Source organism: Kogia breviceps, chromosome 4, assembly GCF_026419965.1.
Source record: "Kogia breviceps isolate mKogBre1 chromosome 4, mKogBre1 haplotype 1, whole genome shotgun sequence".
Taxonomy (NCBI): domain Eukaryota; kingdom Metazoa; phylum Chordata; class Mammalia; order Artiodactyla; family Physeteridae; genus Kogia; species Kogia breviceps.
In genome coordinates, this window is record NC_081313.1 from 83,902,160 (window position 1) to 83,915,719 (window position 13,560).

Below are 13,560 nucleotides of genomic sequence, written 5' to 3' on the forward strand. Positions count from 1 at the left end.
CTTTGTTGCTGTGTGCGGGCTTTCTCTAGTTGCAGTGAACAGGGGCAACTCTTCGTTGTGGTGTGCGGTCTTCTCATTGAGGTGGCTTCTCTCATTGCGGAGCACAGGCTCTAGGCACGCGGGCTTCAGTACTTGTGGTATGCAGGCTCAGTAGTTGTGGTTTGCGGGCTCTAGAGCGCAGGCCCAGTAGTTGGGGTACATGGGCTTAGTTGCTCCGCAGCATGTGGGATCTTCCCGGACCAGGGCTCGAGCCCGTGTCCCCTGCATTGGCAGGCAGATTCTTTTTTTTTTTTTTTTTTTCTGGTATGCGGGCCTCTCACTGTTGTGGCCTCTCCCGTTGCGGAGCACAGGCTCCGGACGCGCAGGCTCAGCGGCCATGGCTCACGGGCCCAGCCGCTCCGCGGCATGTGGGATCTTCCCAGACCGGGTCACGAACCCGTGTGCCCTGTATTGGCAGGCGGACTCCCAACCGCTGCGCCACCAGGGAAGCCCAAGGCAGGCAGATTCTTAACCACTGGCTACCAGGGAAGCCTGGCATTATCATCTTCTTGAAGCTCAGTTGTCTCATTTTTGACCAGTGGGTGCCTCTTCCATTTGGCATGTTCTGACAGGACTCTACTAGTTTTTTTTTTTTTTTTTTTTTGTGGTACGCTGGCCTCTCACTGTTGTGGCCTCTCCCATTGCGGAGCACAGGCTCTGGACGCGCAGGCTCAGTGGCCATGGGTCACGGGCCCAGCCGCTCCGCGGCATGTGGGATCTTCCCCAACCAGGGCTTGAACCCGTGTCCCCTGCATCGGCAGGCGGATTCTCAACCACTGCGCCACCAGGGAAGCCCTCTACTAGTTTTTGATTGCTTACTTTCTATTGTACGATCTGGTTTGACAAGATTTTCTGGGCTTCTCTTACATATTTCCTATCTAAGTCCTAGAATCAGACTTTTTCTGAGAAATCAAACTGGATTGTTTAGTGGAAAGTTGAATTTCAAGATTAAAGTCTGGATGTTAGGGATGCTTATTTATCTTGGGCTGGTCATTGTTTCTAGGCATTTTTAATAAAGTTAATTATGTAGGCAGAGATGAGAAATACCCAGAAATATATATCTTTAAATATATACCTATCCAAAGATAATATATCTCATGGTTTTATCTTGATATTTTCAAATCAATTTAAGTACTACATGGTTTTTACTTAACCTTTCCTCAAGGACATAGGGGATGATAGCATTAGAATTGTGCTATAACTTCTTATTTTCTTTATCCTAAATTATACATACAGCAGTCTTAGAATGACAATACTAATATGATGACTATCAATGTGATTACGGAACACAGTTATATGTGATTTTTACATATGCTATCCTCATTCCTTGCTCATTTCTTAGTAGTTGAACTATACCTGTAAGGTCTGAGTATATAACAATTACATACTATATTTTTTCTTTTAAACTTAATTCATTTACTTTTGGTTATAAATGTAATTATAAACATAATGCTCACTATCAGTGCTTATGTTGGTATTTCTCATTTTGGTTGTCAGAATTCTTTCCCTAGTTGATTCCTAAGGAAGTGCTCATGAGAACATTCCTGAATTCTTGAATGTTGATAATAGTTTGTCTTATGCCCTTTATATTTGAAAGACAGTTTTGCTGGATATGAAATGGATTCTGTCATGGAGATTCTCAAATATATTAGTCCATTTTCTTCTGGCATAAAGCATTGCCATCAAAGTCTGATGATAATTTTTATTTTCCTTGTAAAATAAATGTTTTCCTTTTTTTAAAAAGAGCCCAAGATTTTTTTCCCTTTAAAGTTTGGTAATTTTACTAGAGTGTACCTTTGATATAGTAGTTCTCAGTCTAAATTGTTAAGTACACATGTGCTCTTTTAATATGCAGTTTCAAATCTGTATTTCAGGAAAGTTTTCTTGAATATTAGTTTTAGTATTTGTTCTGTTCTCTTGCTTCGGTTTTTTATTTTAGGGATTCCTGTGGTCTGTATCTTGGATTGGCTTTCCAGGGCAACATCTTCAGTATTTTATCTCTTCAGTATTTATCTTTCCTTTTGTCTAATCCATTCTTATCTTTTCTTTCTCAAAAATTTCTAAGTTGTAATTTACATAAAGTAAAATTTACCCATTTTAGTGTACAGTCCTGTGGATTTTAAGCAATGCATAAATCTTGTAAATGTCACCACAATCAAAATATGGAAATAGTTCTAGCACTCCCATCCCCCAAATTCCTCTGTACTCCTTTGTAATTGAGAATTTCCCCCACATCAATCCCTGGCCACCACTGATTTATCTTCTGTCTCTATAGTTTTGTATTTACAAAAATGTCATATAAATGGAGTCATATAGTATGTCTTTTGAGTCTGAGTTATTTCACTTAATGAACTACATTTAAGATGCATACATGTTGTTGCATTTATCATAGTTTTTTCTTTTACTGCTAATTGCTGAGTAATGTTCCAGCATGTGGTTGTACCAGTACTATAGTTTGCTTCCTCATTCTTTGGTTGAAGACATTTATGTTGTTTCTGGTTTTAGGTAATTATGTATAAACTTGCTATAATAATTTGTGTATGAGGTTTTTGTGTAATCTAAGTTTTTATTTCACTTGAGTAAATATGCAGGAGTGGAATTGCTGGTTGATATGGTAGTGTATATTGAGAAAGGCATGTGTAACCAGAAGGAATGAAACTGGTGTGAGGAGAGAGGAAGAACTGAGTAATCTAATGGTGTTAAGTTCTTAGTCTCATTTTTTTCCCTAAGATCCAGATGCTTCTTTGTTTTTCCCATAACTTGGTTGTCCACTTATTCTTCCACTTATTCTTTGGATTTCATAAAACAAACTAATGTCATTTGAAAGATCTATTTTTGTCCCTTTAGGCTGTTCTAAGTAGATTTCTGACATGTGCAGCCAAAGTAAGATTTGTATTAGAGCAACCCTTTATTGAACACTTAGGGGGAGCTAACCACTGTGCTAAACCCTTAACATACATTTTATAATTTATTCACTGGGATTATCCAGCCTTATACATTGGTTGCAATGAAAATTTAACTCATTGTTATGAAAAAAGAGAGAGGAAGTGAAATTAAGAAACCTATGTGGAATTAATGTGTTTACTAAAGGGTTATAAACATGCTGTCAAGCATTGCCAATGCATTTTTTGTTTTGGAGAAACACACTTTTCATTACAAATGACTTTATTGTTTAGTACAGGTATTTTAATGTTGGCAAGTAAAGTCCAAATCTACTTTGCACGAAAGAACAAGCCGGGCTTCCCTGGTGGCGCAGTGGTTGAGAATCCGCCTGCCGATGCAGGAGACACGGGTTCGTGCCCTGGTCCGGGAAGATCCCACATGCCGCGGAGCAACTAAGCCCGTGAGCCATGGCTGCTAGGCCTGCGCGTCCGGAGCCTGTGCTCCGCAACGGGAGAGGCCACAACAGTGAGAGGCCCACATACCGCAAAAAAAAAAAAAAAGAACAAGCCACATTGCTATGAATTCACACATGCATATGTAGATTACTTCTTTGGTGTATATATTAATAAATAAAATATTCATGAACTGAAGCCTTAACATGAGAAACTTAAAACCATGATGGCTAAAACACTTTGTTATTTCTGTTAGATCTAACAATATTCAGCTTTCTGGTTTCCTTTGGAACAGATGTTTAAAATACAAATGATCTAAAGGATCTCTAAATACAGGCCATGACTTTTGTTGAATAACTTAAGATATTCTGATATCCTTCCATTTTGGGATTAATGCTCTCTTGTCTTGAATCATTTTGTAAGGACACATATCATAGATGCTCTATGAGTGGTCCAGATGCTATGTGCTGCTGGAGTTGAGGAGAGGGACAGGTCCATTTCTGAGTTGGAGGATCAGGGAAGGCTTTGCGGAGAAGGTGGTACTGGGATGGGGCCTTGTAAGTTATTTGTTTCCAGAGACCATTGACACTAACAGGAATACCTTTATTAAATTAATATTCTTGTAAGGTACTAAACTATGGTTCAGGTAAAAGATTCACCTTCAAAAAAGTAATTAAATTTCTTTTTCACAGTGTTTTGAACATTTAATTGAAATCAGTAAATCCATACGGCTGGCTTCTTGACTAATTATTATAAGAAAATCATGCCCTCTTTGATCCCATCTCCTGCCGTTGCACTTGGAAAAGGCAACTTCTAGAAGAAAATTTGTCTATTATCTAATTTATTATGGAATATTATTATTATGTTTAGCCAAAATTCTGTATTGTATCTTTATTTATAGTTGATTGACCTGAGTTCCAGCAAGACAGTTATTTTAATATTTTCATTATCTCCTGGAAAAATAATAGATCATTAAAAATGAACATTGTTTATTCACCAGAGAGCAAAAGAATCAATGTGGTTACTCAGTAAAATATACTTTTAAATTAAAAAATAACTCAAATGGCTTTTTAGAGTAACAAAAGCACACTTCAAAACAGGAAAAATCATCATGGCATTTAGAAGCAATAGAAAAAATAATATATAACCTATTTGTAATTGATTACAACAGGACCTCTGACATTTCTATGTACTTGTTCAGGGGCTTGTTCATGAAGCCGTTGCTAAGCAGGGAAGTGTTGATGATTATTTATGAAACATTCAAGAAAAATAATGGTTCATACTTGGCATAAATTCTGAATTAATCTCTTAAGTACTTGCATGCTATACAGCATTATCAGCCTGATGTGCTGATACACACGGATCACTACAGAAACATGTGAACAGAAGTTTTCTAAATGTTTACAAGATGTTAAAAGATTTGACTGCCTTAAGACACCACAGACATTTATTAGCAATATTTGTGTGTGCTTTAGTAAATGTGGTATTATATGTATGTGGTACCATGTTAAGTATCACACAAACAAGTTTAATCCACTATGCAAAGTATATTTAGTAATACAGTAGAACACATGCTTTGTCACGACTGTGCAATCATTGCTTGATTCCCTCAATCTTCAGATACATCAGTGGGTCATGTGGTGGACCCAGACTTTGGGCAGGTCAGCCTCTTTCACTTTACTGAGCATACAATATAAATACCAATTTTTATGTATGCCATGCCAATAAAATGGGTGGGAAACCCAGAAAGCAGCATTTATTGAGCAGCAATTACATGGAAGATATTGGCCTGAGAACTAAAAGTGATTTAAAAACAAACAAGACATTTTATGCTTTTAAAAGTGTTTAAAATCTAACATAAGAGGGATATGTAACAAAAAAAATGTTAAAAACTCAGATTTGTTATTTCTGTTTAAATGATCTTAACATGTATTCCAAGCCCTCATTTCCATTATGATAGAAAACATTCTTGCCAAGTCAAGGTAGCTTCCAGTTTAAATAGTATCTTCTGGATCAATGCAGGCAACTTCAAGGCTCCTTTCCTCCTCCTCTTTCCTAGGATGATCTAGGTTCTTGGGAGCTTCCATATGTCTTCCTGACATTGGAGGGAGAGAATATGGTCTGGGGTTCCTATCTGTTGTGTTCACTGCTGTAATAATGTGCCATCTGTTCTGTCTGTGTCTGCAAAATGCAGTGATTTTTCTGGAAAGCTTAATCTGTGCTGTTAAGTCCTCCCTCTTCCCTCCCCAACCCAATCCTCATCCTCTTAACCTTCAGGGATGCCTTATCTTAATTTTTACCTTATTTCTGTGCCTTACTTGGGCAGGAGAGTCTTCTTGGATTCTCTCCATATCCCACAGAATTCAAGAAAGGGTGATGGAGTGGGCATGAATTTCAAGATATTCCTCTGTCTGGACATGCCCTGCTGTAATTTATACTCAAAAGCAGCAGCTCCACGTTAAGCATCACACAGCTAGGCTGCCTCTCTCCAAAATCCAGACAAGAAGTGGATCTTTTTCTGCCTTCATATTCTCATAAAAGTTTGATGGTCTCTATAGACTCCATTTCTCTGGGTTTCAAGCCTTCATTGAGAAAAGGAAGAGCCAGGGACAACAGTTTAACAATTGCATGTAGCTGTTGTTCCCCAAGCTTCTCCAAACTCTCTTTCCCATTCCACACAGGCACATACAAAGGTTCTGGACAAAACATAAACATGTTGCTCCTCCCATCCCAATGTAGTTTATAATTTAAACTTGTATTTTTCAAAAATTTTTGATAGAAACTTCTTGTGAGAAATACATTTTCTCATCAACCTCAAATATCACACACTTACTCTTGTGAATTGCAATATAATCTATTCCATTTCATTAGGGGGAAAAAAGACAAAAACAAAAATGAACAACAAAAAAAATAATACTAGTGTAGACTCAGAAAAATAATTTCATGACCTTCTTGTGGGCCTTGACAAGCAGTTTGAAAAGCAATGCTATAAAACTTCACTCTGAGTCACTCTTTGCTCTTGGTAAGCAAAGCCAAGCCAGATTTTTAAAATTCTAGTAGACATCATCCCTTTTCAAGTGGCTGAGTCTCACAAACGGAAAGAGCTTTGACCTTCAGACCTACATCTACGCAATGTGTTTAAAAAATCCATTTGAATTATTTGTTTTGGTCTATATCCCATTTGCCACCTTTGGCAATGAATATCTTTGAGTATATGAGCAGGGAACAGTAAGAAAAATGAGAAAAATCTACAGGTTTTATCCTGATGTGTATAAATTAGAACAGAGAACCATAGAATTTTGAAATGCTGCAGAAACTTAGAGACGTTAATTTTCCCAACCAAGCAGTTCTAAAAGACACTAATAATCAGGAGGATCATCTGGCTTGTCTATGGCCACAGAGCTTGTTAGCGCCAACTCTCAAACCCCTAGCTTGGCTGTCATGTCACCATTCTTTCCATTTAACACTATTCAGCCTCTTCTTAAAGTTAGAAAATTGGTCAAATGAAAGTACATATGAAGAACTAACATGGAATGGGAACTCATTCTCACCATGTACTTAATAATTGTTAGTTCTTTTTTCTCTTCCTGACCTTCGTGAGTCTGAGGTTGAAGTATTCATTGTGTCTGATGCGGTTCCTAATTTTCTATATTCTCTCTCTTTTCTTTCTTTTCCTTCATACTTAGGGTGCTCTTGAGGGACGAGTGGAGAATACTGCCTATACTTTCATTGGGTCACTATTAAGCTGTGGTATTAGGGAGCCTAACAACTCAATGTGCCATAAGACAAATTTTGGAGGATTAAACTGATTGTCACTTTGCTCTTTGGCTTTAGTCAGTAATATAGAACCATCCTCCATTTCAACTCTTCTTAGAGAAAACATATTTCATACACTGACCTAAAGATATCTGGGCAGTTCTGATGATCTACATCAGGGAACAGCAAAAAAAGGTATTTAAAAAAATATGGATCTAAAAACATACCAGCAACCCTTTTAGAAAGTGATTTATCAATATGTGTCAAAGTTCTTTGAAATACGTTCCAGTGTTTATCTCAGAGGTTATGTCTAATAACAAAATTCTATATTAGATACAACTTAAATATCAGCAGTGAGATGATTAAGTATAGTAATAAATACATTTTAAAATAAAAAATTATTATATAAAATATTGGGCAGAATAAATTGTTATACAATCCTGAAATATATTGATGATGTGTCCATGATTATGGAGAATGTTTGTGTTTTGAAAGGTTTTATAAAAGATTGCATCCTCAATATGAGATTAACTAAAAACAATTGTATAGAAAAAGATTAGAAGGAAATAAATCAAGATGTAATAATGATTATCTCTCGGAGATGGCTTACATTGAACCATTTTTCTTTTTCCCTTCTGAGTCTTCTGAGTCTTCAATTATCATGTATTACACTTAGAAAAAATAAAAAATTTAAAAGTAAAATGTTTCACAAATATGTAATATCATTTTAAAATATTGGAAGCAGGAAAAATCTCAGGTTTTAAGCTTTTAAGGTTTTTAGGTTGTGTTTGATTACAGTGTTCAAAGAAGCTTCATGAGTTGGGATGTTAGCAGTTTTTTGGATGGAATATCCTGAGATGTAACATCAGTGACTCACAGTCACTGTTAGTAATGTGCAATATGAAAAAATGAGATGTTGAATGGAAACATACCTATCTTTAAACAACAGGTGGAGTTATTATTTAACATTTTGAGTGGGCCAGGGTGTTTGTTTATCTCCTGCTGCTGTTTATAATTTAGGACTGTTATTAGATCCAAAATAGAGGAACAAGTTGAAAAAAAAAGAAGAAATGAATATCTCCTTTACCTCCTCTTTGAGGAAGTTACCTGCAATCAATCCTGCTAGAATGAGCAGCAGCTGCAAATGGGTCTGTCTTCTTGAATTCACTGCGTGTACCCACAGTCCACGCTGCAGTGGTTGAAGCAATCTTCCTTTCAAGATATTGATTTCCTATGGAATTGTCATTTGAAATGATGGATTTACAGTTGGGTTGGGACCTGGAGGGAAGATGGTTGTGTTTGTGTTGCAGGCATGAATCTTGACAGACTTTGTCCTCCACACAATCGGCAAAAGGAAAGGAAAGAAATTATTAAAGCTGGGAGAAAGATTAAGGAGGATACTTTAATCATCTTCCAGTTTTACAGGGCAATTTCTAATACTTAGGACAAGGTTTTTTATGAGTTCATCATTTCACAATAGTTGAATTTTTTTGATTGTTCCTAAAGCCAAAGTAGCAAGACTTATTATTGTGTACTTTGCAATAGAAATGCAGAAAGTTTTTTGTTTGTTTGTTTTTTTGCTAGAGTATTCATTGGTAGTAATTTTCTATTTCTCAGAGGAGGTCTGAAGGCTGACCTTCAGGTCACAGTGCTAACAGTCCTTTCTTCATAGGTCAGATTTCCTAGAGCCCCGGGAGCCTTCCGTTTAAGAAGGGCCTGATTCTGGATTGTTTCCTTCCATTCTAAGATATTGGACCTTACTCCCTTCTTCCTACTCTTCCTTCTGTTATCTTCTTTTATACAATATGAATTTCATGTAATATGGATCTTCTTTTTCTGTAATATGTTATTGCCTTTTTTTGGCCACACTTTGAGGCAAGTTATTCCATCCTTTTTTCCTTCTTTTTTCATTTGTTTTTCCTTTATGCTCTAATTTTTACCCAGACACAATGCAGCCTCATTGGTTTGGGGCTCATTAATCAGTCTGGTTATTTGCTTGACATGAATTCATTTCCTATTATTCTAGATAGGCCCAAAGGTATTAATATATCCTTTTGTTTTCTTAGTTTTCAGAGAAGAGTCCATGAAGCAAAGTAGGTACCTGAGATTGTATATGCTTGTGTATTAAAGTATGTGATATTAAAAACATTAAGTTGATACAGCAATTTATGAGTACTTATCATCAATGAGTACAATATTCTTCATAAATAAATTTCATAACAACAAAAATTTGACTTTATTATCAGAGTATATTTTTAAACTATTTTCAACAGAAAATTTTCATTTAAAAGCACTCATTTATCTACCTACAGCAAGTATAATGAGCCAAATTAAATCATTTGGAGGTGATGGAACATCATCCATATATACTATATAATAGGTATACTGTTACTAGTTTTGGGGGCCATTGGGTCATTATCTCCTTAGACTAAATGACCACTGAGATTCTTTATTTCATTTGACATATACATATAGTGATTTTTGATATCACATTATATATATATATTTGCCTTTAATCAGCTGACTTTTCTGTGTCTTAAACATGTGCTTTTCTTCTCTAATTTTGTGCTTTTAATCTACTGTGGACCAGAAAAATCATATCTATACTTAACAGAATTGTATCTGAAGTTGGAATAAGTAGTTACTGGGTGATATTTAAAAACACAGAGTTTGTATACAGCTTTTGACCTCTACTTTTGCTTCCTTGAGCTCTTTAATAAAACACTTCATTTCCTGATTCTTACTAGGATTACAGAGATTTGAAGTTGTTGGGGAAGTGCAATGTTGAAGTATTTGACTATTTCTAAGCAATGCCCATATTAATAGTAGGTCAACTATCAAAATATTGAGGATTGAATGCATCCTATATTCAAGCATTTGATACATGTAAATCACATAGTGTCATAGTGTGTGTGTGTGTGTGTGTGTGTGTGTGTGTGTGTGTGTGTGTGTGTGTGAGAGAGAGAGAGAGAGAGAGAGAGAGAGAGAGAGAGAGAGAAACCATCTTCCTAGGAAAGATTTGGCCAAAAGAGGTGGCTTAAAACTTGATTGGTACCCATTTCTAGCACATTTCACTAATCTGAATCACAACTTTCAGCACTATTGTCAGGCAAACAACAATCTCATCTTCATCTTTGTTTTGTTTAGGACACATCCTCTACCTTTCTTTTATTTAGAGAATATATTTAGTTTGGAAGAGGTACTAGGATGTGTATATGTAGATGAAGGTAAGCTGAAATAAAGTATAAAAACATCTAGTTGGAGCTGTGATTCTTCTGATTCCAGTATTCAATTAAATTTCTAGAACACTAAAAGCATTATTTGGCAGATGCTTGCTGATGATAACCTGTTATCATGGCAATATCTTATTATTGAATAATTAAAACCACACTTTCAAGTAGAGTAACCCGTCCAATTGGGGCATAAACACATACTACAATTCAAGTGCCCATTTTAGACTTCAGTCAGTAAAACCTTAATTAATTAGAAGTCAGTACATTAGGAACATAAATCAGATAGATTTCAATAACAAAATAATTTTTACTCTATAATGATAAAATAAAATAGCCTAATATTTAAAAAATATTGTTTGATAACAAGTCAATATTTTTTAAAAAATGCTTTCTAGGAAACTCTCAGGTAGCCAGGGTTTATCCTTCCATTTCTTGTATTGTTGTTTTTTCTTTTTTTATAAATTTATTTATTTTATTTATTTATTTTTGGCTGCTTTGGGTCTTCGTTGCTGCTCTTGTGAGCTTTCTCTAGTAGCGGCGAGCAGGGCCCACTCTTCGTTGCGGTGCATGGGCTTCTCACTGTGGTGGCTTCTCTTGTTGCAGAGCATGGGCTCTAGGCACACGGGCTTCAGTAGTTGCAGCATGCAGGCTCAGTAGTTGTAGCGCATGGACTCTGTTGCTCCGTGGCATGTGGGATCTTCCCGGACCAGGGATCGAACCCGTGTCCCCTGCATTGGCAGGCGTATTCTCAACCACTGCGCCACCAGGGAAGCCCCGAGTATTGTAACAGTAATATTAAGGGAAAAATCTTTCCTCCTTCAGGACATTACAAATCAAATTCTGATTAGCCATACTTACAAAAATGTGTCTGATATGCGTTTTTTATATAAATAGAAGGATTTTTATATTATTCTTTTTTCATGCTTGTACATTATTAATGGGAAATCAATGTCACTTGAAAAACAATTTTACTTAGACCATCACATTTGTTTTAACAAAGTAAGTAGATTTTATTTGGTGTTCAGTGAAACAGGCTGTTCTGTTGCTGGATATTTATTATAAATATGTGCCATTTCACACTCATCTTTGTTTAGACAAACATGCATTTCTGAGATTTATCTATTTTATTTACTGGTCAGTGCTATTTATATTGGTAGGCAATGCAATTTCCTATTTAACTTTGGTATGAACACTATGCAAATATAGTTTTGAGCTTGGCCACCTGTTTACACATTCTATCATGTTTCCAACAAAACCTTTTCTAGAAAAAGTATTTCAAGGGAGTGAGATCTTCGGCGATCCTAACACTAAAGCAGACTTAAATTAGATTTTTAAAAACTGTTAGCCTGCATAAATTCCCAAGGATACCTCTTGGTAGGCAGTATAATTGAGATGCTGGGGAGTATGAAGGGACTAGCAGGACTGTTATTGATAACACTTGGATCTAATCTCTTAGCTTATAAATATTGAAAATGTCTTAACATGTATTGATGTTTGGTCGTGAACTCAGGGGCAGTGAAATACATAAAGAAGGCACTGAATACATAATAAATGAAGGAACCACAACTCTGATGTTACACTGATGATGTAGTTTCATATAGTTTTTTTTTATGTGGACAGTATTCTTTTTTGTCAAATTTTGGAAAGGAACTGTGAAATCTTCTAGTGCACAGCTTCGTTAAACTTCAACAGCTTACAGAAAAATCTCATAGCAAGCTTCTCAGTGAGTGTGGCATACAAGGGATTCTAGAGATCAAAGTTTAGTCCTGTTACCTATGTTGTTTCCCAACTTAACACCAGGAATCCATTTTGGACATTGATTTCAGTGAACTATTAGATGAATGTCATTTTAGTGATTGATCTAAAAATGGATGAGTTACCCTCCCCTACTCCCCAGTCAAATGCTCTGTCTTGTATACAGAGTAAAAGATGCATGAAAAGAATAATATACTTTGAGAAGTTGAAATCTTTGAAGTGGTAGGCTTTGGTATAAAATAAGGAGTAATCTTTCTTTGAACTAGGAGTAATGTGAAAGTATAAGGGAAGTGATATTCTAGTGAGCAAAAATAATTAAGAATATATATTTGCCAATGAAAAACTTACATTTATTTCTGATACCTTTTTTTTAGGTTGGCTGAGGGGAAAAACTATTAGATCAAGCTTTTGGTGATGGAGTAAAGAGTTTTGACCAAGGTTTTGTCTTGCTATCATTGAAAAGAGTTCTTTGAGTATGAGTTTCTAAAAATGTGAGTAATCAGAAATTTGGAAAAGAAAAGAAAAGGCTAGTCTTGCAGGATGTCAGGAAAGGGCATGAGCAAGCATTAAACAGAAAGAATATGCACAAAAAATACCCCTAATGGGATGAATACCCAGCTTGTCACAAAAATGCTTAATGATGGAGTGAAGATAAATTTGTCAGTTTCTCATATGTTGAATATTCATCATATAGTCTATGCAGCTGTATCTTAGAATGCCATTTCCTCTTTTTTTTTTTTTTTTTGCATAAAGCAGATTACTCTCCTAGTTTATCCTTAGGAGCTGCATTGTGCACCTTACATGCTTAAGTGAACTATTGTAAGACAGTACATTAAATGCTGTTTTGTTATTCTCAGCCCTTATTTCTTACTGTGTGATCACATTTATGGTACATTGGTAATTTTTTTTTTTTTTTGAAAAAGGGAAAAGGTTTTATGAAAATGGGCATTTCCCTATTTGGTACTCAAGCATTCTGATTGATATTTATTCAGTGTTAAATAAAACTAGTGCTATATTTAAAGCATATATGCATATACATATATGTTGAGGTATAAACATTGTCCTTGATTATTTATTAGTAAGGGAAGGGATCTTAATTATTTCTCTAGTAGGTTTCACAGGTTAATGCCAAATCTAATCATATCTTCTTAGACTCAACATGTGTGATTGAAATTTTACAAAGCTCTAACTTGGAAGTAATATTCATAATATCTTATTGGAGTTTATAATCCTACGTCTCAAACTAAACAACCATTTTAAACTTTTAAAGTAATTCTTAAAATAAAATATATGTAAGACCTGATTCCAAAAGTGAATTTAAGATGAAACCCACAAAGCTTAAGTGTCAGGGCCCTCGCTTGCATAGGTCACTTTCAATCTCAGCGTGTTCTACTTTCAGGATGTGGAGAGGAAGCACAGATCATGTTGTAGGTGGTGGTCCT

The 13,560-nt window shown here is 35.8% G+C and overlaps 1 long non-coding RNA gene across 1 annotated transcript in view; it reads left to right on the plus strand.

Annotated features, from left to right (window-relative positions):
* The window catches only part of LOC136794035 (uncharacterized), a 596,196-nt gene that overhangs the window by 67,529 nt on the left and 515,107 nt on the right, over nucleotides 1-13,560 (plus strand). The gene's annotated exons all lie outside the window — the stretch shown is intronic.